Genomic DNA, 25373 nt, shown 5'->3' with positions numbered 1-25373 from the left:
AAAGCAATTCGTCACACGCAAGGGATCTGTAAAAAGATTGTGCTGATTTCTCATCAGAAACCATGGAGGTGAGAATGCAGTTGTATGATGTACTTAAGGTGCTGAAAGAAAAAAACTGCCAGTCAAAAATTCTTTATCAGGCAAAACTGTCCTTTAGATATGGGGGAGAGTTAAAAAATTTTCATGGTGGGGGTGGTGGTAGTGGTGCAAGGGTAGTTCAGTGGTAGTATTCTCACCTGCCATGCAGGAGACCCGGGTTTGATTCTCTGCCTACGCACTTCCCCCCCCAAAAACACATAAGTAGGCAAGCAAACAAACAAAAATTCAACAAATGGTGCTGCAGTAATGGGATACTCACATGGAAAAAGAATGAAATGTGACCCCCGCCATTCTGCATACCTGTGAATATATATAGGTAAACAGAGATTGAAAGAGTTCATCAACAAAAGACCTGCTGTACAAGAAATACTGAAGGTTGAAAGAAAAGGCCAGGAAAGTGGTTTGGAGTAGTGGGAAGAAGTGAAGATCTTTAGTAAAGTTAACTAAAAGATTAAGTGCAAAACAATAGCATTGTATCCTCAAGATATAAGTCTATATTTCATTCCTATATGTGTCAGAATAAAATTGAACAAAAAAGGGCATATTTCCTGATAATGAACACATGAAATATAAAGAAGTAATGTGCAATGAAATCAAGATGAAGGGGGGAAACAGAGGGAGATAGGAGCAGAGAAGGTGTATGCTATTGAAACTAAGTTGGTATATCATCAAATTGATGCATTACAGTGATAGATTGTATAATACAAACCCCAGAGTAACCACAAAGAAAGTATTTTAAAAACACAGAGAAAAAGAAATGAGAAAGAGACCATTCAAATAAATCAGAAAAGATCAATAATACAAAAAAAGAGGTTGCAATAAAGGAAAAGAGAGCCAAAAAGAAGACACGACATATAAAAATCAAGGACAAAATGGCAGAAATAAGTAATGCCTATGTAGTGATAACACTGAGTGTTGATGGACTGAACTCCCTAATCAAAAGACAGTAATTGGTAGAGGAGGTAAAACAAGCATGCTCTAAGGATATTTTGTTTACATGATACTAACCTTAGACCCAAAGACGCAAATAGGTTGAAAGTGAAAGAATGGAAAAAGGTATTTCATGCAAATAGGAATAAAAAAAGAGCTGGAGTAGCTATACTAATATGAGGCAAAATAAACTAAGTCAAGGGACAAACAAGGACACTATATATTAATAAAAATGTCAATCCACCAAGAAGAAAAAACAATCATAGACATTTATGCCTCTAACTGGTGCCCCAAAATACGTGAGGCAAACACAAGCCAAACTGAAGGGAGAAATAGGTATTTCTACAATAATAGTTGGAGAATTCAATGCACCACTCCCATAAATACTCAGAACATCTAGCAAGAAGATCAATAAAGAAGCAGAGAACGTGAATAATATGATAAATGGACTATACCTACAGACATATAAAGAACATTGCTCCCCAAAAGAGCAGGATATACATTTTTCTCAAGAGCGCATGGATCGTTCTTCAGAATAGACCACACATTGGGTCACAAAATAAGTCTCAGTAAATCAAAAAAGATTGAAATTATGCAAAGTATCTTCTCTGATCATAATGGAATGAAGCTGGAAATCAATAGCAGGCAGAGAACCAGAAAATCCACAAATATACAGAAGTCAGCATACTCTAAACAATAGTGAGTCAAGGAAAAAATTACAAGGGAAATGAGTAAATATCTGGAAACTAATGAAAATGAGAACACAACATATCAACACATATGGGATAAAAAAAAAAAACTTATGGGATGCAGGAAAGGCAGTGCTGAGAAGGATATCTGTAGCCCTAAATATTTACATCAAAAAAGAAAGAGGAGTTAAAATAAAAAAACCTAGCTGCACTCGAGAAAGGAACTCGAGAAAGAACAATAAACTAATTCCAAAGGAAGCAGAAGGAAAGAAATAGTAAATATTAGAGTGGAAATAAAGGAATTAGAGAATAAAAATAATAGAGAGCATTAATAAAACTGAAAGTTGGTTCTTTGAAAAGATCAATAAAAAAAGGCATATATGAAAAACCCACTGTGGACCTCTTATTCAATGGTGAAAGACTGGAATCTTTCCCTCTAAGACAATGCTCACTGCCACCACTGTTAATCAACATTCTACTGGAAGGTTTTGCCAGAGCAGTTATGCAAGAAAAATAAATAAAGGGCATCTAAATTGGAAAAGAAGTATTTGCAGATGATATGATCTATATGAACTATTTGCAAATTTTATGGTACTACATAAAATCTGAAAAATCTGCAATGCTATAAGAGCTAATAAACAAACTCAGCAAATTGGCAGAGTACCAGATCAATATGCAAAAAATCAGTAGTGTTTTTATATACTAATAATGAGCAATCTCCTCTTCCTTGAGGAGAAAATCAAGGAAAAATATTTCATTTACAATAGCAACAAAAAGAAGCAAATATCAAGGATGTTGAGGACTTATGCATAAAAATCTACGAAACTTTCCTAAACAATCTAAGATCTAAATAAATGGAAGGACATTCCTTGAGCAAGCATTGGAAGGCTAAATATTGCCAGGATGTCAGTTCTACCCAAAATGATCTAAAGATTCAATACAATCCCAATAAAAATTCCAACAGTCTACTTTGCAGAAATTAAAAAGCCAATTATTAAATTTTTTTGAAGGGTAATGAGCCCCAAATAACCAAAATCATCTTGAAAAAGATGGTGATGTTAGCACAATTTTGTGAATGTAACTAACCACTGAATTATATATGTGAATATAGTTAAAAGGGAAAAATTTAGGACATATATGTGTTACTAAATAAAAATTAAAAGATAAAACACAGGACTGTATCACACAGTGAATTCAATTGTAAATGATGAAGTATAGTAATAGTACAATTATAAAAATGTTTTTTTCCTGAATTATAATAAATGTACCACATTGATGGAAAGTTTTAATGATAGGCTGGTATATGAGTAAAAAATACTCCTTCATATAAACTATGGACTACAGTTAATATTATAATTAAACTATTCTTTCATCAGTTACAACAAAGTTACCACACTAATGCAAAGTGTTAATAAATGCGGTGGTAATATAGAAATGCTATACTTTTAACATGATTTTTCTGTAAACCTACAACTTCTCTAATTTAAAGAAATTTTAACTTTTAAAAAATCCAAAGAACTGAACTACACAAAGAGTGCCCTAATGTAAACTATGGATTTAAGTATTAATAATGTATCAATGTTTTGGTTTACTAAAGCTGTCAGAATGAAATATAACAGAAATGGGTTGACTTTTAATAAATTGTGATTCATTAACTTATAATTTACAATTCTTAGGCTGTGAAAATGTCCCAACTTAAGGCATCAACTGGATGATACCTGGACTTTGAAGACAGCATGCTGGCATCCAGGACACCTCTGTCACATGGGAAGGTACCGGCATGGCATCTGCTGCTCCTTCTCTCCCAGATTTTGTTGCTTTCAGCCTCCAGCTTCCTCTCTGTTTTCAGTGTCCTCTCCCAGTTCCTCCAGGGACTTCTCTTAAATTCATTTCTAGCTTCTGTATGTGCTTTATGCTCTTATAAAAGACTCCAGTAAAAGGCTTAAGGACCACCTTGAATGAGGTAGGTCACATCTCAATTGAAACAACCTAATCTAAAGTTCCCATCTAAAATAGGTCTGCACCCAGAAGAATGAATTAAAAGAACATGGCCTTTTCTGGGGGTACATAACAGCTTCAGACTACCACAATCAATTTTAGTTCATCAATTGTAACAAATGCACCGCACTAATGTGAAGTTAATCATAAAGGTAACTGTATGTGGCTATACGGGAATTCTGTAAAACTGCTGTAAAAAAAAGTTTATTTTATACATAGAAAAAAAAAAGCTTACACCTTTTATGGACTTAGAGATTCGACAATGGGCTACTTCATCCAAATTATTTATAAGTTCATTTAAAAAGGCAATAGGGATGAGTCGATTTATCATTTTTCTCTAATTCCTGTACATTTTAAAACCATCACTCTGATCATTTGGCGATTCAATGTATTTTCATAATATTTGGTGTACAAGTATACCTAAAAATCTAAATCAAATATAAATAATGGTTCTCATTTTGCTTATGCTATTCCAAATAAGCACCAATTTCTCTTAAAAACCCCAATGTTATCTTTTATATAATACATACATTATATGGTATATAAAGTATGTATATATGTCACTACCCTCAACTAGGCCCTGGTAACCTATATTCTAGATTCTAACCCTATGAGTTTGTTTATTTTAGTTATTTCATATCAGTGAGATCATACAATATATATATTTTAATATATAAAACCTTATATTTTCAATGCTCCAAGACTTTAAATTCTAACAACCTGTGTGAAAAGGGAAGAGAGAGCCAGTAATCAGTAGCTCTTGGTATTTCCTCTGGAGTCCTTGTTATAAATGGTTACCATATTGGAAACTCACCAGCTGTCTTTATAAAGCTTCAACATTATGGAAAATACTCCACAATTACACACCTTAAATATTTCCAATTTCATAGGTCAGTGCCAAACAGTTGAATTATCTGTATTTTATTAATGATTTGGTCTGTAATAATCTACAGTCTTATTTTCACATAATTTAGAAATTCCAAATGTCATTTTCCAGAAGCAATTTGGGAATGAGCAGCTTCTAAACTTTGCCTTAGTAAAGACTTAGACAAATAACTTCTTATTCTCTAGCCATTCTCTCTTTTCAACCCCAAATTCTCCTTCTATGGTTTGATCTTCAAGTAATTCCATGAATTTCCTGCCTGAATTCCTCTTTTTATTAAATTATTATTAATTTAGAAAGTCCTATAATAGATTTATCAAATTATATTTTGTTCTACCTTATTTGAAATTATAACTATTTGAATTAAAAATGGAAGTGAAATTACGGTATTGACACTGGAAGAAATAATAAGGGCAGAGCAGGGATCTCAGACATCCATCCCCACCTCTCTACCCTGATGCTCACTAGAGTTTGGAAACCACTGATTTAGAGACTCATTTCCACTAACTGAAAAGTAGGCAATGTTCTAGAGTAATGCTTTTAAAACATTATGTGCCTAGACATTGTAAGTACAGGGTGGGACTAAAGAGTCTACATTTCTAAGAAGCTCCTGGGTGCTGCTTTAGTCTATCTATGAGTGGAAAGGCCAGTGATGAAAGCTAAGGACAGAACTTATAAAGAGGTGCCAAGAAAAACAGGCTAAATGGAGTGACCTTGATGAGTTTAGTTCAACACCAAGGGACATTGCCTAGACTTGACGTTATTAGGAATCTTGATAGCTGACACAAAGGAAGGCCTTATCCTGAATCCAGGATTTTAAGAAAGGTGATCTGGCACAAATGGTCACTAAATAAGGAAACGAGAGTGTGTAGAACTTTGATCCAACACCAGATTATGTTGTCTGGCTTGATACTGCATGGTGTACTATATATCAGTTTATATAGTACTTTATTCAACTTTCCAGAAGCTATACTAAGTAAACACAGTGAAATAAAGTCTACTAATAGAGAAGGTGAAGCAGACCTAGGTAGTGTGGATGGAATCCAGTTTAGAAAGACTTTGGTTTGGGGACTGTTGATGACCTTGGGCAGATTACTTAGCAGCTTTGTTCTTGAATTTTCTCATGTCTAATATGTGGATAGAAATAATATCTATATTACAAAATTTGTGAAGGGTTAAATAGTTAACATTTCTAAGGCACCCAAAAGAGTACCTAACACATAGTAAAACTTAATAAATTATTTCTTCTCCTTCATCTGCATCTTGCTTTCACTTTCCTATCATCATTATTATTATCTCTGCCATGTACATCTTTCCTAGTGAATGTAGCAATGAGGCTGAAGAAATTATGGGTATCAAGATAATAAGAACTTAGATGGTATAGAACAAATTAAGATGCTTGAGAAAGTACTCATTGGGAAAGGGGAACATTTACCAAAATAAATTCTTATGTCAAATATTTTCATATAAAAAACTGAAAAGCTTTTATTTTATGATGAGGTCCCATTAATGCAAAGTGACTGCCATGGGAGTTGCATTCAGAATTGTTGAGGGGTAGTGTTTTAATGATACATAAGAGAAGTAGCAAATCTTACCATTAGTTCACTTTTTTTTTGACTTTCCTCAGGTCATCCATGGGTCAGATTACCTCTCCAATTGAACTCTTGACATATGAGCTGCTAAAGAAAATGAAGGTTCCTCTGGGGAGTGTATCTGTTGATATAGTTGCTGATTTTTCATTCTTTCAAGCAGAGTCATTAATATATCAGTCTGCTGCAGGAAAGGACTGGCAAAACTGGTTCTGTACTCACCTCCCAGAAAATGAGAATATAGTACGTTATGTTAATAGGGAGAAAAAGAGGACTTTTCTTAAAATTTTGCCCTTAGTATTTATGTATCCCTGATTATTTATTTACTATTGAAGTCACCAGACTTCATTTCTAAGAAGAGAAATTTATTGCCACAAAATAGAACTGAGAATTTTTTATACTCAGTTTATTGATCTCTTAAAATTTTTTTCTATTCAGAAAATATTTCAGTCTGAAAATAACTAGCTTAATAAATGTACATGTGCCACTAGTCTCCCACTCTCCCTTTCCCTCTTTTTCTCTCTCTCACACACACACATTTGAACACATAATATTATTGGTGAACTCTTGGCAAGGTGCACAAGTGCTTTCAGCATATTGTGTGTTTGAAATCTCAATAAAATAAAATAAAACCAAAAATTCTTGAAAAATATAAATCAGTCAGGAGTTTTTAGACTTCATTAAATTCTACACAATATAGGACTTTAAAACTAATTTTCAGCATTTAATGTCTTTAAGAGATGCACATGTTTGATGCATTGTTACAAAGAATTTCCTCACTGCCCTCAATGAAAGCAGTGGAAGGTTAACAATGCACGTAAATCTTTTTCACCCAAGCAGAACTGTTGCCTTGCCCAGTGGTTCAAACAGCCAGTAATATTTAACTTGTATGCTTCATGTAGCAATAAAACAAATAAATTGCTCCCTTAAAAGTTACATCCTGTATTATATAAACATTCCTCTCCAGCACGTTGTAACCTACCTAGCCACAGAATGCTGTAGCCTTCCTAGCCACAAAGTAAGCATTCTCCTTATTGAAGCCTAGACATTTTCATCATAACACAGTGAAATAGTCTGTGCCAATAAGTTAGGCAATAATATTTGATTAAGATCCCCCAAAGCATCTTATTACCAATTAGTCTTTAGCAGTAGCAAATGCAATGGATGTTGCTAAATGTTTGTACTTCATATATATAGGTGGAATGGTGACAAAATAATCTGCTCTGGTACAGCATTTATTTAGTTAATGTCCAAAGCTCCCACAAGTTCAGCAGAAGAATTTTGAGCAACTCATAGCACCTGGCTATACGAGTCAGGTCTGGTTCTACCTCCCTTCTGTCATGCATTGATGCCAAGAAGAAGCCTGAGGCCACAGAACATAAAACAAAGAAACTATGGCCTCTTTTTCTTTGTAAAGAGAAGCTAATAAGAGTGAAAGTGTTTAGGAGATTCTCCTAGTGGTCTGTGGAATTATAACAATGAAATCTGATGGGGGTGGGAGGAAGGAGGGGTGGAAAACAAGTGATATCCTGTCTGTAGCCCTGGTCTTCTGTGACTCATTATTCTTTTTTCTTTTTCTAACTTGGTTTTACTCATGGACATAAAATATGCAAAACAACACCTACAACCATCTCTTCCTTGGTATTAATAAATATAAGTAAAATGGCTTGAACTTCTCAAACTATATATAAAAAATGGAGTAAGCTTTGCTGCTAGAACTGTTTATTTTATTTAGGCCTTGTGACTTTATTGCTTGTTTATTTTAAAACATTTTTTATTGTCAAATATGACATCTATATAAAGAAAAGAAAGAAAAAGCAATGATTTTCAAAGTACACTTCAACAAGTAGATACAAGGAGATACAGAACAGATTTCAGAGTTTGTTGTGGGTTACCATTCCACTATTTCAGATTTTTCTTCTAGCTACTCCAAAACACTGGGGGCTAGAAGGAATACCTTATTTATAAAAAATAGCATATATACAAAAAAGCAATAAATTTCAAAGCACAGCACAACAATCTAGAACAAATTTCAGAGTTTGTTGTGGGTTACCATTCCACTATTTCAGATTTTTCCTTCTAGCTACTCCAAAACACTAGGGGCTAGAAGGAATACCTTATTTGTAAAAAATAACGTATATACAAAAAAGCAATAAATTTCAAAGCACAGCACAACAATCTTTAGAACAGATTTCAGAGTTTGATATGGGTTGCAATTCCACCATTTTAGGTTTTTACTTTAACTGTTGTAAGATGCTGGAGATTAAAAGAAATATCAATATAATGACTCAGCAATCATACTCATTTATTAAATGTTACCTTCCTGCAAAACTCCACCATCACCTTTGATCATTCTCTCACTCTTTAGGCGTATTTAGACTATGCCTACTCTAACTTTTTCATGTTGGAAGGGGCTGGGATATTATGGGATAGGGGATGGAACTAGTTGATGTTCTGGAGAGGCTGGCCTCTCTGCATTTCAGGACTTTTTCTGATCCAGGGACCCATCTGGAGATTGTAGGCTTCTGGAAAGTTATCCTAGTGTATGGAACTTTTGTAGAATCTTATATAATGCCTTAGGTGTTTTTTAGGATTGGCAGGAATCATTTTGGTTGGGGTTTGGCAAGTTATGGTAGGCAGCAATGTCTAACAGAAGATTGTGTAAGAGTGACCTCCAGTGTAGCTTCTCAACTCTATTTGAGCTCTTTCAGCTGCTGATACCTTTTTTGTTACACTTCTTTTCCCCTTTTGGGTTGGGATGGCATAATTGATCCCAAGGTGCTAGGACCAGACTCATTTCTAGGGGCCTTCTCCCACGCCATTAAAGCATCATGACTTTTGATCTACAAATAACCAAGGTGCTAATTAAAGTAATAGCACCATTCTAGAATACCAAGAATGCATGGCAAATTTATAAGCCTGGGATAAGATCAAATGATCCATGTTTTTAAGAAATCATTAAAGATGAGAAAAGAAAAGCATATGGTTATTAAATTATCAGGTTCAGCTTGGTCACTACCCTCAAGACTTGGGTTCATGTTTGGTACTTCACGCAATGGCAGCTATTAATCCTCTGAAGATACCCCATGTTAAGTCTGCTTATGTTATACCCTAGTTCTGTAAATGGTGCTTCTGATTTGTTCCTTAGTATCCTATCTGCATAACATCTCACTGAGCCTTTGTTTTTGTGCTAGCTACCAAATCCTTTGTGAGTGACCTGTTTGGGACTCCAGCACACTCCCAGGCTTGAAGACTGGCCATGCTCTCAGCCCATCTCTAGCGGTCCCTTTGAGTTGAGATCCTGCTACCCAATGATTGGTCTTTTTGAAAGAGAAGCTGTAACAGATCTGGGAACCAGTCTTGGCCTTACCAGCTACTAACAGTATGACCTCAGACCAGTTACCTATCTCCAAGTCTCTTTCTTCTGCTAAATTGAATTTACAATACCTAACTCACAGTGAAATTGTAGGTTTTAAATAATAAGTAGTAGGTAAAGTTGACCGGCACTATAATTGGCATGTAGTGCTCATTTTATTATAATTCTTTCCCCAACTGCTGCAGCTAAGCTTTTCCTGATGCCAACTGCTTTCTTGGATTTTAAAATATTGTACCCTGCATTCCTTGTTGAGGCTCTTTGCTCTCTTCTAACCATCTTGTACTACTTAATCTTGCATACTTTTCCCCAACAGCTTGCTTATAATTTGACCTGGATACAACTTTTGATGTTAGGTCTTACACTGGGTTGATTAGTGTCTCCCCAACTTTCATGTCCACTCAGAATCTCAGAATGTGACCTCATTTGAAGAGGACTCATGGAGACACAGCCAAAAGTGTGATGTGAAAATGGAAGCAGAGATTGGAGTTAATTAATATAAAAAGTTAATTTAAGAAATGCCAGGATCCACCAGGAGATGGAAGATGCAAAGAAGAATTCTCCTCTAGAGCCTTTATGAGTAGATGACTCCTTGATTTTGGACTTCTGGCCTCCACAACTGTGAGAGAATAACTTTATGTGGTTTTAAGCTATCTGCTTTGTGGCAATTTGTTATGAAATGGAACAGTTTTAAAAGTGGGTTTTATAAAGTTGCAAATTTAATTTTCAGGGCATAAAAATGTCCAAATTAAAGCACCAAGAAGAGGTTACCTTCACTCAAGAAAGGCTGATGTTGTCTGGAATACCTCTGTCAGCTGGGAACACATGTGGCTGGTGTCTGCTGGGGTCTTTGGCTTCTGGACACCTCTCTCAGCTGGGAAGGCACATGGCAATGTCTGCTAGCTTTCTCTCCTCATTTCATAAGTCTTCCCTGGGGGGTGTTTTCCTTCTATATCTCCAAAGGTCTCTGCTGCATGGGCTGTTGTCCCTAAAGCTTTTCCCAAAATGGTTCCTTCTTAGAGGACTCCAATACGCAATCCCATCTTGAATGGGTGGAGACAAATCTCCATGGAAGCCACCTAATCAAAAGTTATCACTCATAATTGGGTGGGTCACATCTCCATGGAAACAATAAAAAAGATCCCACCCTGCGATATTGAACAAGGATTAAAGAACATGGCTTTTCTGGGGTACACAACAGTTTCACACTGGAACATTTTACCCTCTGGAACCCCAAAAGACATCTTCTTTCCTTATACAAAATACTTCTTTCCATAACAGTATCAGAAAGCCTTAAGCCATTTCAGTAACAATACAAATACAGTACAAAGTCAAAAAATGGTACAAAATCTCATCAAAGTCAGCTACAGGCATGGTCTGTTCTAAGGCAAAAATTTTCTTCTGGCTCTGTACCTGTAAAACTCAGAACAAGTTATCTGTCGCCAATAAACAAAGGAGGGACAGTCATAGGATACATGTGGAACACTGTTCAGAAAACTTGTAGAGCAAACTCTATTAGATTTCAAAGTCTTAGAGTCATTTATCCTCAGGGCTTTAGGAAGCGGCAGTCCCACCCTTTCCAAGGGCCTATGCAATGGCTCACCCATCTCCATATGCAAACTTTGGGGACACTGGGGAAACCAACTTTTTCTAAGCTCTGCCTTCTCCAAGCATCAGGCAGCACCTGGGCTCTGCTATCTCTGGGGCACTGCTCAACCTACCAGTACAATGGGGTTGCCACCAGGCTCTCCCCAACCCCCAAGGAATGTTTTCCATCCTCTCTAAGGCCTGGGGTGGTACAACGCTTCCTGAACGTTGAAGTTGAAGGGCCACCCTCTCCTTCGGGGCAAACCCACTCTTTCCGAGTACATGGGTGGGTCTGCTCTTCTGGCCAGAGGTTTCCTGGCTTCAGACCTAGGCTTCCATGGTTCTTCCTTTGAAGTTATTTTCCTCCAATTTGTCCCTTTTCTGTCCCTTTTAGTCCAGACTGGCAGTGGTTCCATTTATTCAGAACCCACAAAAATCTTGTTTTTCTATTCAGTGTGCAGAGATAATAACCATCAGACATAGGACTTTCTACAAATTCTTCTTGGTTAACTCCATCTCCAATCCTGGCTTTTTCTGAAAAGGCTAACTGGTTCCATGTTTGGTTAAATCTTAATATGAGGCAATATTTTCTGGGGTCTCCCTTTCTGGAAGCCCAGAATTTTCAAAACCATTAATTATTGGTTTCTTTGTACTCAAAATTTCAGTTCTCAGCTTATCTCTTTCCTGTAACATTTTACTATAAACTGCAAGGAGAAACGAGGCTGCCCTTTCCACTTTTAATTTGGAAATCTTTTCTGCTAAATATCCAAGTTCATGACTTTTAAAATCTGCCTTCCATCCCAAACCAGTAGTCAATTTTGCTAAATTTTCTGTCACTTTAAAACAGGGATCACCTTCTTTCCAGTTTGCAATAACTCATGCATCATTTCTATCTAAGGCCTTATCAGAAGAATCTTTAGAGTCCACATTTATACCAACAGTCTCTTCAAAGCATTCTAGGCCTTCTCTATCAAACTCCTCACAACTCTTCCAAAGTTTAAATTTAAATTTATTCATTTAAAAAGCCATTCCAACATGTTTTATATTTGCAAACCCCAGCACCCTACTTCTTTGGTACTGAAATCTGTTTTATCTTGCTAAAGCTGCTGTAATGCAAAATACCAGAAATGGAATGGTTTTTAAAAAGGGAATTTATTAAGTTGCGAATTTACTTTTAAGGCCATAAAAATGTCCAACTTAGGGCACCAATAAGAGGTTACCTTCACTCAAGAAAGGCTGATGCCGTCTGGAACACCGCTGTCAGCTCGGAACACATGTGGCTGGTGTCTGCTGGGGTCTTTGGCTTCTGGACACATCTCTCAGCTGGGAAAGCACATGGTGACATCTGCTAGCTTTCTCTCCTCATTCCATAAGTTTTCCCTGGGGGGTGTTTTCCTTCTATATCTTCAAAGTTTCTGGCTTTGTGGGCTTTTGTCTCTAAAGCTTTTTCCAAAATGGTTTCCCCTTAAAGGACTCTAGTAAGCAACCTCACCCCGAATGGGTAGAGACACATCTCCATGGAAACTACCTAATCAAAAGTTACCACCCACAATTAGGTGGGTCACATCTCCATGGAAACAATAAAAAAGATCCCCCCCAGCAATATTGAATGAGGATGAAAGAACATGGCTTGTCTGGGGTATTGACAGTTTCAAACTGGTACAGAAGCCCGCGTAAACTAATTACAGGTTACTACTATATAAAAAATAATAATTTAAAAAAATTTTACTTAAAATGTCTGTACTAATCTCCCAAACTTGCATTGATGTTTGTAGCCATATCATCCTCTAGTTACTTTAAGTTTCCTATGTAATAATAGACTTTTTTTCCTCTACACTGTTCGATACATACCAAAAACTGGTATGTATTGTATTTTCCATCGATGGTAGGTGAGTTACCCATACCATTCTGTAGTGTATCAATGACAGCAAACTGTTTGCTCAGCTTCTCGGAAATCATTCACTCTGAAGCATTTACTGAATATGTACATTTGGAAAATGAGCTGTATTGGGTAGGGTGGATTAAAAATACTGACTCTGCTCTTAAGACTTTATTGTCTTTTATGGGTAATAGAGCTTTAATTTAGCTTCCTAAGCCACTTAAAGCAGATATCATGAAGTGAGTTTGCTTAAACAATGGGAATTTATCAGCCAACAGTTTGAGACCAAGAAAATGTCCAAATCAAGGCATCATCAAGACAAAGATTTCTTCCTGAAGACCGACTGCCAGTGATCCTTGTCTCCTCTGCCGCATGGCAAGACACGTGGCAGTGTCTGTTGGTCTCTCCCTTCTCTTCCATGTTTCATCAATTTCAGTTTCTTGATTCTGTGGCTTTCTCTCTTTTTGTCTGAATTTTATTCTCTTATATAGGACTCCAATAAAAGGATTAAGACCCTGTTATCCACCTGAATGAGGTGGATAACACCTTAACTGAAGTAGCCTCACCAGAAGGTCCTACTTATAATGGGTCCACACCCATAGGAATTGATTAAATTTAAAAGCATGTTTTCTGGGAGTCATACAACCTCAAACCATCACAGACATGTACCCAATTAACTCTATTACTAGCAAGAATGTGGTAAGTACAATGAAAGAGGTATGAACAAATGTGTTACAGTAATTCAGGGGAAGGAGATATTGCTTCCAGGAGTTGTGATGATGGTGGTGGGGAGTGGTATGGGAAGGTTTTTTTGGAGGTGGTTTACTGAGAAGTAAACATGGTACCTAGAATTTTAGTAGGAAAATGAAAAAGAAGACACATAGGAGCTAATGCAGACTGTCAGAGATGAGCAGAACATACCCAGAAACAATAAATAGTCCAGTTTAACTGGAATACAGGATAAATGATTATGTGTAAGGTTTGTGAGTTACAGACCATATAGGACTTTGAATGCCAGGATAAAGTTGCACTTTATCCAGTTTATCGGAAAAGGAAAATTATTTTGATCAAAGTTGTAGGGTATTTAAAGTATTATTTGATTAGATTATATAATGGGTTGATTGGTTGGTAGAAGTGGTAACAGGCAGAAAACATTTGCCTTAGACTAATCTTTTAGAGAAATTTATTCATTATATGGTACTTCAAACCAGGGGTTATGTGCCCTGAATAAATCGAAGGCTGTTACCGATGACTGCTGATGGGAAATTGATGTCGGAATTAATGTAACTTGGCCCCTGATAAGTGGTAGGTGACTGGCAGGATGAGAACGAGAAAGGTGACATCACTGTCTGCATTTGAGGCGCCAGTGGGTTACCAAGGATTTTAGGGCCTTTGAAAGTGTGTGTCTATGTGTGTGCATGTGTCTGTGAGGGAGTGGGCAGGGCAAGGTGAGTGAGGGGCTTAAGGGAAAAGTCCAGGAGGTTATGATGAATGGAAGTTATGCTGCAAAGGGTTAAAGAATAAATGAATGAATGGCAAGGAACAGAAGACAGCAAGTATGGACTCCCCTTTGGAGAAGGTTAATAATAACAGGAATTAAAAATGGGATATTAGGACAGAGGAGAGGATAATAGTGTTGAATGAAAATGATGTTTTTATTAATAAGGATAACGAACAGTTTTGAAGGCAGAAAGCCAGAAGCTAGTAGAATATTCAGCTGTTAGTATAATTGTTGCTTCTCTGTAGATGATCTATCTTTTCTCTCATGCTGCTTTTAAGACCTGACCTTTTCTTTGTGTTGTTCTGCTGTTTGATTATGATGAGTCTAGTTGGATATTTTCTTTCTTTCTTTTTTCATTTTCTTGAGGTGGTGGGGAGTAGCTATTATGATTTCTAAATTAGAGAAGCCATGTCTTTTATTCATGTTTGAAATTTTCTAACTGGTTACTATTTAATTGAATAGTCCTTTGCCCTATTTTTCAATTACCTTTTTTGGTAAACCCTGATTAAACAAATGATTCTGATAAGTTTTGGCTCCACTTTCCATGTCTGTTGACTTCTTTTCTGTTATTTTCCATTTCTGTTTCTCTGTTTGGATTCTGGGTAATTGTTTAGAACTATGCTCCTATTTATGAATTCTAAATTCAGTTACATCAAAAGGGCTGATTAATGTTCCTAATTATTCCTTTATTTGAATTATCTATATTTTTAATCTCTAAAAGGTTTGATTCTTTTTTATATTGTCCTGGCTATTTTTAATAGTTACTTGGTGTATTAGTCAGGGTTCTCTTGGGAAATAGAACTGATAGGAGATATCTGTAGATACGTGACATTTTTCTAAGAATTGTTTCATACAACTGTGAGGCTGGGTAGGTACAAATTCTGTAGGGCAGGCCACAAACTGGTAACTCTGGTGGTTTTTGATGAATTCTCCAGAAGAAGCTCGCTGGCTGAAGTAAAGACAGAAATGCTTTTTGCTGAAATAGTCATTTCTTATAAACCCTTAACTGACAGGGTGAGACTTTTCTGATTATTGAAGGCCATCTCCTCAGTTGACTGTAGATATAATCAGACATAATTGCAATCAATCACCTTACTGATTATTTAAATCCCTGGAATATCCTCACTGTAATAATCAGTCCAGCGCTTGTTTTACCAAGCAACTGGACACCATCACCAGACCAAGTTGACACATAAACTTAACCATCACACTTGGTTCTTGTGTTTTCAATTTTCTTTTATTTTTAAATGTTTTAAGTATAATCATTTTATGTTCTCTATTTGATTACTTCAGCATATGAAGCTTTTATAGAGCTAAATTTCATGTTTCTTTTTTTTCCTGATTCTTGCTTATGGTGACTTTTTCCGTAGGTCTCTCTCTCTCTCTCTCTCTCTTTCTCTCTCTCTCTCTCTGTGTGTGTGTGTGTGTGTTTGTGTGTGTGTGTGTGAGAGAGAGAGAGAGAGAGAGAGAGAGAGAGAGAGAGAGAGAGATGGAGAGAGAAGTGGGAAGAGTTTTGATTGTAGATTCTGCCATGATTTCATTTGCTTCTGTCAGGTAATTGGGAGGATTTCTAATCCAGAATGACTTTGCAATAAATTTTCAACCTGAGTTTATTTTGTACCACATAAGTAGTGTGAATTTGGATTGAAAGTCTGTATATGGTTACTAATTCTAAGAAATGTTTCTCTACCTAATGTCAAGATCAAAGTAGGCAAGATTATTTTTATATCCCTTTTTGATGATTAGTTTATTTTGTAGTTCATTGTTTTCTATGGTAAAACACTTTGGGTCCCAGGATTATATCTAATATTTGAATCCCTGTTTGTGTGGGTCCTGGCTTTGTCTTCTAGCTCTTATGCAGGTGTGAAGACCTGTATCATCAGGGATTTTAAGATGTCCTTAGGCTGTCAATAGCTTCAAGGTTGGTTTCATATTTTTTGCTTTATTTTTTCTTTTAAGGTACCCTCACTTTCCAACCAGGTGAGAAATATATTTACAAACTTTTCAAAATATTTTGCCCATAGTTTTTAGGTTTTTTTGTGATGAAAGTCAAATTTGCCAGCTTTGTGCACACAGAAAATCTGAGAAACTTGTTAACTATTTCTCCTCTTTCTGTGGACTTCCCAACACTGAAAATAGTCACTCAGAATATCTCTCCAAAGTTAACTCTGCCCATACCTACTGGTCATAGCTATCTCTAGGGTCTCAAAAAGACTAAATGAGAATAAATCACAAGCTCCAGATACTGTAGATTGGCCTCTGACTAGTTGGATTAACCAATACCTCCCATTTCCTCTAAAAAAACATACTGACTGATGCTCACACAATACTGAATTTGCTCTGCTGCCATTCTGCTTTAATCATTTGACTTTTTTTACTTACCAAGAATCAGTTTTGTTCCCAAACATTTATGCCTGTTTTATTAATTATAATAAAATAATTTAATTAATATTACATCTTCCAGTGAAATAAGAGTGGGAATAAAGAGGTGTTACTATGAAAATGAAGTTCCATGTTTTGAGGAAAAAAACAAGAAATGTATAAAGAACAAAAGACTTTTTTTATATTCTTTAAGACAACTTAAATATAAATGATAGAAAAATAAATTGTGGATATGGTTTAATTCATTCGTATTTTCTAAGTAAAAAAATTTTTAATTAAAAATTTTTAAAATTTAAACAGATACATGTGTTGGGACACAATTCTCCATGGGTTTCTCACATTTCTGCATACATATTTAACAGAAGTATTGACAGCTTTTGTCTTTGACTATCTTTTCAAGGCTGTTTGTATAACAAACTACCTTGGAAGATAGTATCTTCCTTTGGGGAAGGATGTAGATTTATTTGCTGTCTAGGATCATAATGAAAATATCTCTCTGGGTCAAAGTTTGGGCAGTTTTGTTAGCAGCCCTCTTATAACAGGTTGGGGTTTACTAAGCTGTATATTTCCACTATAATGCAAACCTACTCTCTGTACAGTATTCTCCTTGGTCATTCAGCATCATCCCTCCCTCCCCCCACACACCCTGTGGGACTTGTGAGGAAGACAAGGGGAGCCAATATGAACAATTAAACTTGTACCTCCTGTTGTGCTCTGGTTAATAAAGTCACTTCCGACCTAGGAGACTTACCTTCACCAGCATCTATGAAACTGTGACAGGCTAACTTGTTATTTGTAAGGAAAGTAAAATCTCAGAGCTCCACACTATGTACTGAATGAATTATTATATGATTCTTTGTTTTAACTTCAATTTTAAAATTACCCTACCAACTGCTGAACCTAATCATATGTGATAAAAGCATTTTTTCTGTACTCTCTATGGTTGTATGCAGCCTTTTGTTGAAAAAAAAAATGTACTGCATTTAGAACACTGTTGACCAAGTGTTTCAATAATGACCCTACTCCATGAACCCTTCATTTAGTGATATATCTTTATCTATATGATAGCTCAATTAGTAAGTTAATAATTCCTGTTTGACAACTTCTACCAACCCTTCCATTCTTGAGCCACCAAATCCCAATTCTTTTCCCAAATCAGTTATTAAAACACCAGTGGTTGAGTTATTAAAACAAACGCCTGCTTCTAAATTTGTGTGAGAGTATTTTTGGCTTTCCAGAGGTGGATAATGTAATTGAAATTGAGTTATTATTAAGTCAATGAGGATGAGACATGGTGGAGTAAGGGAGAGTGAATAGAATATCCAGTTTAAATACACAGTTTGAAAGTTCAATTATATTAGAGGATTTAGGTCATTGCCTGGAAAAATTTTATGAGTACTACTAGGAAATATTTTTATATGCTAAATAGTGTATTTTTAATTATCATGTCACATCACATTTTGGCCTTACTTTGCTGTCTTGCAACTTTTCTATACTCAAATAATTTTTGGAAGCTTTTGTGGAGAATTACTTTTAAGAGAGGAGCCCTAGTTTAAAAAAAGTTATCTTTTTTTAACATTAAAATGCAAATGTAATTTCTTCTTGTGTCAAATCTTTATTTTGCCCTCAATCTCCTTTTTAAACCTGTCCATTGTCGTATTTTATCAACTTTCCACCAGTCTATCTTCTCAAATATTTGTATCCCTTGCTCTCTGAATAGTTTTAGCCTATGTTCTAGTTTGCTAGCTGATGGAATGCAATATACCAGAAGCAGAAAGGCTTTTAAAAGGGGGAATTTAATGAGTTGCTAATTTACAGTTCTAAGGCTGAGAAAATGTCCCAATTAAAACAAATCTATAGAAATGTCCAGCAAAGGCATCCAGGGAAAGATACCTTGGTTCAAGAAGGCTGATGAAGTTCACGGTTTCTCTCTCAAGTGAGAAGGTACATGGTGAACACAGTCAGGTTTTCTCTCTCATCTGCAAAGGCACATCATGAATATGGCCAGGGTTCCTCTCTCATCTGGAAGGGCACATGGCGAACATGGCATCATCTGTTAGCTTCTTCTCCTGGCTTCCTGTTTCGTGAAGCTCCCTGGGAGGCATTTTCCTTCATCTTCAAAGGTCTCTGGCTGGTGGACTCTGCTTCTCGTGGCTATGTTGTTCTTCTCTGGCTCTCTCTGAATCTCTTTCATTCTCCAAAATGTTTCCTCTTTTATAGTACTCCAGAAATTTATCAAGACCCTCCCAAATGGGTGGAGACATGTCGTCATCTAATCCAGTTTAACAACCACTCTTGATTAAATCCCATCTCCAGGGAGATGATCTGATTACAGTTTCAAACATACAGTATTGAATAGGGATTATTCTGCCTTTATGAAAGGGAATTTAGATTGAAACATGCTTTTCCAGGGGACATACATCCTTCCAAACCAGCACAGCCTGCTTTTAAAAAAAGCAGCCAGTTTTCCTGGAGAATTTTAACCCATTTTTCTTTTCTTTTCTTTGCCACTCCATAGTCTGCCCAGAGATGATTACATGATTCAGAAAATGAAGGAAATTTTTGCATTTGTGACCAAGAGTTTGTCATAGAGAATTGGGTAGAGCTTGCAGGTTTGGGGTGATGAATTGAATTTAATTTATGAATGTTAGAAATGTCACAGAGTAATAATGTTTGTCCAAGGAAGAAAAGTCCAGCTCAGAATTATGCTGAAAGGTAGAAATACTGAAAATATAAAGAATCTCATTTTGGTTGAAAATTGAAGAAAGACAAGAAAAAATAATGAAAGAGAGAGCAGAAAGTAGAGGGCCTGTTGAAGAAGAAAATGTATCATTGGGTGCCATTTGGGAATTTACATTAGATAAAACAAATATTTAAAACTCATAGATGTCCTATAAATTTAGAGAATCTGGATCACCTCATCATGATTACTATACAATGTTTTCCCATGTAAATTGCCACTTCTTCCCACTCATTAAGCTCTTTTAGCTCAACAGAGAGGAATTCTGCTGAGTAGTTTTTAACTTTCATTTTTCCTTATAACTTTCCATTACTCCTGAGTTTTCCTTATGCCTAATGCCAAACACTTATTTTGTTTTTATTTCCTTCCAGAAAATTCCCTAGCTTAAATAGGAGTGACCATTTCCTACTTTTAAGCATGTTGTAGAGAAAAGCATGGGAAAGAATCCTCTGCAGTTCTCAACTGGGATTTCATGCTCTTAATTCTGTAAGCCTGCTGAAGCATTTCATTTCTTTGACCTCTTTTTAAATGAAATGTTTTATAGTACTTTCCAGATTTATTGCTGTACAACTTGAAGCTAGTAAACAGAATATAATTTGTAAGCCATGGTCTACCTACCTGAACGTGTTAATACTTTGAGGTTAATTGAACATGTGGTGTCTGGATAAAACATACATGTATAAGGTACATCAGGCTAGTGCATATAATTTTTAAAATTTTGAATAAAAGCTTTATTAAGACATAGTTCACATCCATAAAATTCCCATTTTTTAAGTGTACAATTCTGTTGTTTTTAATAAATTCACAGAGTTGTACAACTATAACCACTTTATCACTTAGGAAATTTTTCCTAACCATACCCCAAAAGAAATCCCATAGGCATTAGTTGTCACTCCCATTCCCTCCTGCCCCCAACCCTGACAACCACTAATTTACTTTCTGTTTCTATGGATTTGCCTATTGTGGACATTTCATATGAATGGAATCATGTTATAGGTATCGAGCAGAGCTCCCCAAAGAAACATAAAAACAGGATATATAGAGAGGCTAGAAATTCTGGTAAGAATGAGTTCAACTTCCTTAGGCTGGAAACTCAGGAAGGAGTGGAACGTATAGTCTTGAGGCAGAATTCCTTCTTTTTTTCCAAAGTGCTCAGTTTTTTTCATTTAAAATCTCCAACTGATAGAATGAGACCCACATATATTATCAAAGGTAATTCGCTTTGCTTAAAGTCAACTGATTGTAGATGTTCATCCCATTTACAAAATACATCCACTGCAACATCTAGTCCAGTATTTGACCAAATAACTGGACCCCCAAACCTAGCCAAGTGAATATGCAAAACTAACCATCACAATATATGTGGCCTTTTGTCTTTCACTTAACCTGGTGTTTTCAACTTTTACCCACACTCTACTTCATATCAATAACTTATCCCTTTTTATTGCTGAATCATATTCCTATGCATGGATAAACCACACATGCTTATTCATTTGTCTGTTGATGGGTATTTGGTTTGTGTGCCAAATGCAATGATCAGATAATCTTCTCATTTCAAGATCATTAATCTAATCACATATGCAAAGTCTCTTTAGCCACATAGGGTAACATATTCACAGGTTGGGAATCATCATTCTGTCTACTATATATTGTAACTCTGTTTATGATTTGTAGTAACTGCCAAACTGTTTTCCAAAATGAGCATCATTTTAGATTCTCACCAGAAATGTATGAGGATTCTAATTTTTCCATATCTTTATCAATACTTTGCATTGTATGTACCTTTTATTTCAGCCATCCTGGTAGGTATGAAGCAATAACACTGTAGGTTTGATTTGCATTTCCCTAATGACTAAAGATGTCAAGCATGGTGCACATAATTTTATGCAGCAGCTAAACGATTATTTTTTAAACTGAATGCAGTTTTTAAAAATAAACAGATTGAGTCTTTCAAAGATGGGTTTATTCCCATTAATTTTGCAGTCAATTTTCATTTAAGTACTCTTGTGAGATTCTTTCCTCACTGGTTTCCAGAGTAAGCCTTTCTTTGGGAAGCATGGTGGAATAAATGGCTAATAGATGTTTATATTTTTATCTCACTGTGTACCCATTTGAGCCAGGCAAATATTGACGTCATTTGCTTAGGAAAAACCCAGAGAATTGATATTTTGTGAGGCTAGCAGTCATATGTTGTTTTGTTCTGCACAGCGGCTCCTCCTTAGAGAACACCCCACCTTACCCAAACCCCATCAGTTCATGTGGTCCTGATGAGGTTGATAATTATACCCATTCCTTTCCCACCTGTGGCTTCCCCCTTCAAGCTACAGAGATGAAACCATAACCCTAATTTGGCTCATCATAGTGTCATATATATTTTTTATTTCACCTCATTTTTTGACTTTATTGTCAAGGTTTTTGTGCCTATCAAGAACAAGTTTGGCTGTCTATGAAGGCAATACTAGAAAACTATTAAATTTTGTATGATTTTAGGGAGATCACAAACACCATACATCTCCCATTCAATCATGCCTCCATGTCTCATTGCATAACTTGTGCCTTTTGGTGATGATGTTGACTGTCGATAATGCTAAAATATTATCTCAGAGGGACTATTTATTTTCATTCAGCAACCCTCCACACAGACAACATAGATTCCTTGGCCTTCACTCTGATTGACAAATATGTTTCAATTCTTCATTTCTGTCCCTGAGTGATAGAAGTTAATGTGATTTTAAGGTCTATATTAAATATATATGTTCATACTGTTGGACAAACTGTAATATCAGATACCCATAAGATAACAGATGATTTAAAAAATATCAGGAGCTCTACAGATATATGGTGTCTATAAGAGAATGAGATACATGCTTTTTCATTCCCTTAACAAGGGAAATTGATCATATTTGTTCCTTTCTTGAATTGCTAATGAGCAGTCTAGCAAAGCAAATGGATGGGGATGGGCCACAGTCCTGAGCCAAACACATAATTTTATTTTGTCTGTTAAAGAACCCTCTGAGAAAAGTGTTATGAAACGATTTCATAGATTAATAAACCGATAAAAATGAATTGTTAAAGATCTTAAATTCATCAATCTTTTTCTTCTCTACAAATGTTTCACAAATGCCAAAGTGTAAGTAGATGCAATGCTGGCTGCATGAGGGTTATCCTGGTGAAATTCCTTCAAATATAAATTTTAGGGCCCTGCTGAAGATGTTAGTTTGCTTTGTCTGGCTTAGGTCCAGTGATTCTTTTTCATACCAAAATGATTCTGTAATACAGCCATGTTTTGAACCTCTGTTCTGTACCCCATCATCTCAGACTAGTTCCGGAAGGTAACAAGATCTCATACCTTATACCAAGTGAAATAGATTGGTAAAGGTTTTTAGATTCCTGTGCTGAGTGGATTCTGAAGCTGATGAGAAACTGTCATCCTCTAGTGGTGGCTGTGATGGGTCTATGTGGGGATAGTAGAATCCCACTGCCAGATCTTAACCAACTCTACTCCATATTGGGACGGTTGGTTGGTGGGTGAGAAGAGAAAACACGAAATTAGAGAGTATCAGTTATGTTTTGATTAAAATTTGCCCGAGAACATACTAAGTATTTTATACAGCTATATACAACCCTCTTTAATATAACATGAACCTAAACAAAGCACTTGGAAAAATACTAGTGATAACCACCGTATGGAGAACCAGCTGAGGAGAGGCACCAACATACACTTGAGAATCTCTGAGATGCTGCATTCCACCACTGCCCAGCCTTTGGGATGGCCTATGCCAGGAATACTGGGGGCCTTGTGTAAGAGCAACTTCCGTATGCCCATGTTCTTTTGTTGAAATCCCATTTCTTGTGGCAGAAAATATCGTACCTCTAAGAATTTCAGCAACAGATCAAATATTTCTTATGCTTTCCAAACTTTCAAGGAGGGAGCAAATATACTTTTCAGGCTAAATTGTGTACACTTATTTTTAATATTAAATTACTAAGTATGAATTTTGGATATATACATTCTTTTTGGAAAAACAGTTTAGAAGATGTGTCTGATACAAAGTGTACCCATGCAGATAAAGGTGCTGTCATTTACTTAGATACAGTTAAAGAAAGATTATGAAAAAGCTATGCCAGTCCACAGAAAGTAGCTTCCTTTTAAAGTTTAATTTTCCATGCTAATGTTGCCTTCTTTAAGAGAGAACTCCATACTTGGACTTCATTTAGTCCAGAAGAATTGTGTACACAGCTCCTTGCTGTAACACTAGCAATCAGGTTTCCTGCAGTTCTTATTATTTTAGTAACTGTCAGCAAGTAATCTGTGGCACATTGAAAAGAATCTTAAGATTCTCAGTGGGTTCTCCTGTTGCTTTCCACTCTTTTGAGGACATTGAATTTCTTACTGTTCATTTAGAGATGAAAGAAAATGATGTGTTACGTTACTTTCCAAATTCAGGCTTGGGGATGAACTTGTAACTCCTTGGTCACCCCCCTGCTTTTAGACAAGTTGTGAGAAAGACATAATGCAAATTTATAGAGGAAAATGTTGCCATTGAGTTGTGATGGCTATCTATCATGAGCCCAGAATTGGAAGTGGCAGTACGTGGTTAGCATATTTGACATCTTTGGTTCAGATCAATGCAGTAGCTAAGCGGATGAGAAAAAATAAAAATACATTAGGTATGATATTGCTATTATCAGTATGAAGGTAGGAACATGAAAGAACTGGACAAAATGGATGAAATAAAGTACCTGGACATTTTTCCACAAATGCCAAACTAAGTCTTCATAGTTCACTCTAGTGCCACAATTTTGGAAAATTAAAAATAACTGCCTCAGATACAAGAACTGCTAAATGCATTTAAAAATATATAATTGACTTTGCATAATTCTGAATTATACATGACATTATTTCTCTTTGTTCTTACAGATGTTCCCATTAGAAAATTCATAAGATATGATTTCTTAGCAAAAGGAAGTTAGAAAAATACTTTAATTCTTTGTCATTCATTCATTAGGGCATGAAACTTGGTCATTGCTTTAGTTCACATTCTGAAGGTCTGCATTTCTCAGTTTATTGTTGTAACAACTGAGCCTCAGTGTTTTAAAGATAATTAAATTTATTACATAAGCCTGCTGAAATGTGCTGAATAATTGTCATTGCTTCAGAGATTAGATTTGTAGTGATGTATTTTCTGCTAGCACTGCACTGAGGCGCTTCTGATAGACAGAGGTGCAGAACTACTAAAGAATTGTTAACAGCTTTTTGTGAGAGGGACTTTTACATTTATAAACAATACTTGCTTTACCAAAGCAAATATTAAAGGGTTATTTTACCCTCTTATACATGTCATTATGCAGCCCTGATATATTCTGCGAGTGGGAGGAGCAGGATGAAGAGTTTAATATAACAGACCAAGATAAGCCTAGAATTTGGCAGAATGAAAGACAAGGAACTAAAAAAGTAAGGTCAGACAATAAAGGTATGTTCTCTATTCAACAATGAGGTGGGATTTTAACTGCGGATTCCCATTAACCCCAAACTCTAAGAAACGCACATAATTCTTAATATTTGCTGAAGACAGAGAACTCATTTTTTCTTTTTGTTTCTATGAGATGATTAACTTTAGGGCAATGAGCAAAATAAAGAAACCCTGAAAACTGCTGAATAGAAAACTAAGCTAAAGTCAAGACACGTATTGAAATCAGGGGTAATATTACTTTACCACTGC

General features: G+C 35.9%; 1 long non-coding RNA gene across 1 annotated transcript in view; it reads left to right on the top strand.

The window, feature by feature from the left end:
• Positions 1 to 25373, top strand: part of LOC143668415 (uncharacterized) — a 117637-nt gene that overhangs the window by 27608 nt on the left and 64656 nt on the right. Inside the window, exon 2 of the long non-coding RNA XR_013168433.1 lies at positions 3395 to 3490. This is a non-coding gene — a long non-coding RNA (uncharacterized LOC143668415). The remainder of the gene's footprint in view (positions 1 to 3394; positions 3491 to 25373) is intronic.

This window comes from Tamandua tetradactyla, chromosome 24 (genome assembly GCF_023851605.1).
Source record: "Tamandua tetradactyla isolate mTamTet1 chromosome 24, mTamTet1.pri, whole genome shotgun sequence".
Taxonomy (NCBI): domain Eukaryota; kingdom Metazoa; phylum Chordata; class Mammalia; order Pilosa; family Myrmecophagidae; genus Tamandua; species Tamandua tetradactyla.
This window is presented reverse-complemented; position numbering and strand designations above follow the sequence as displayed.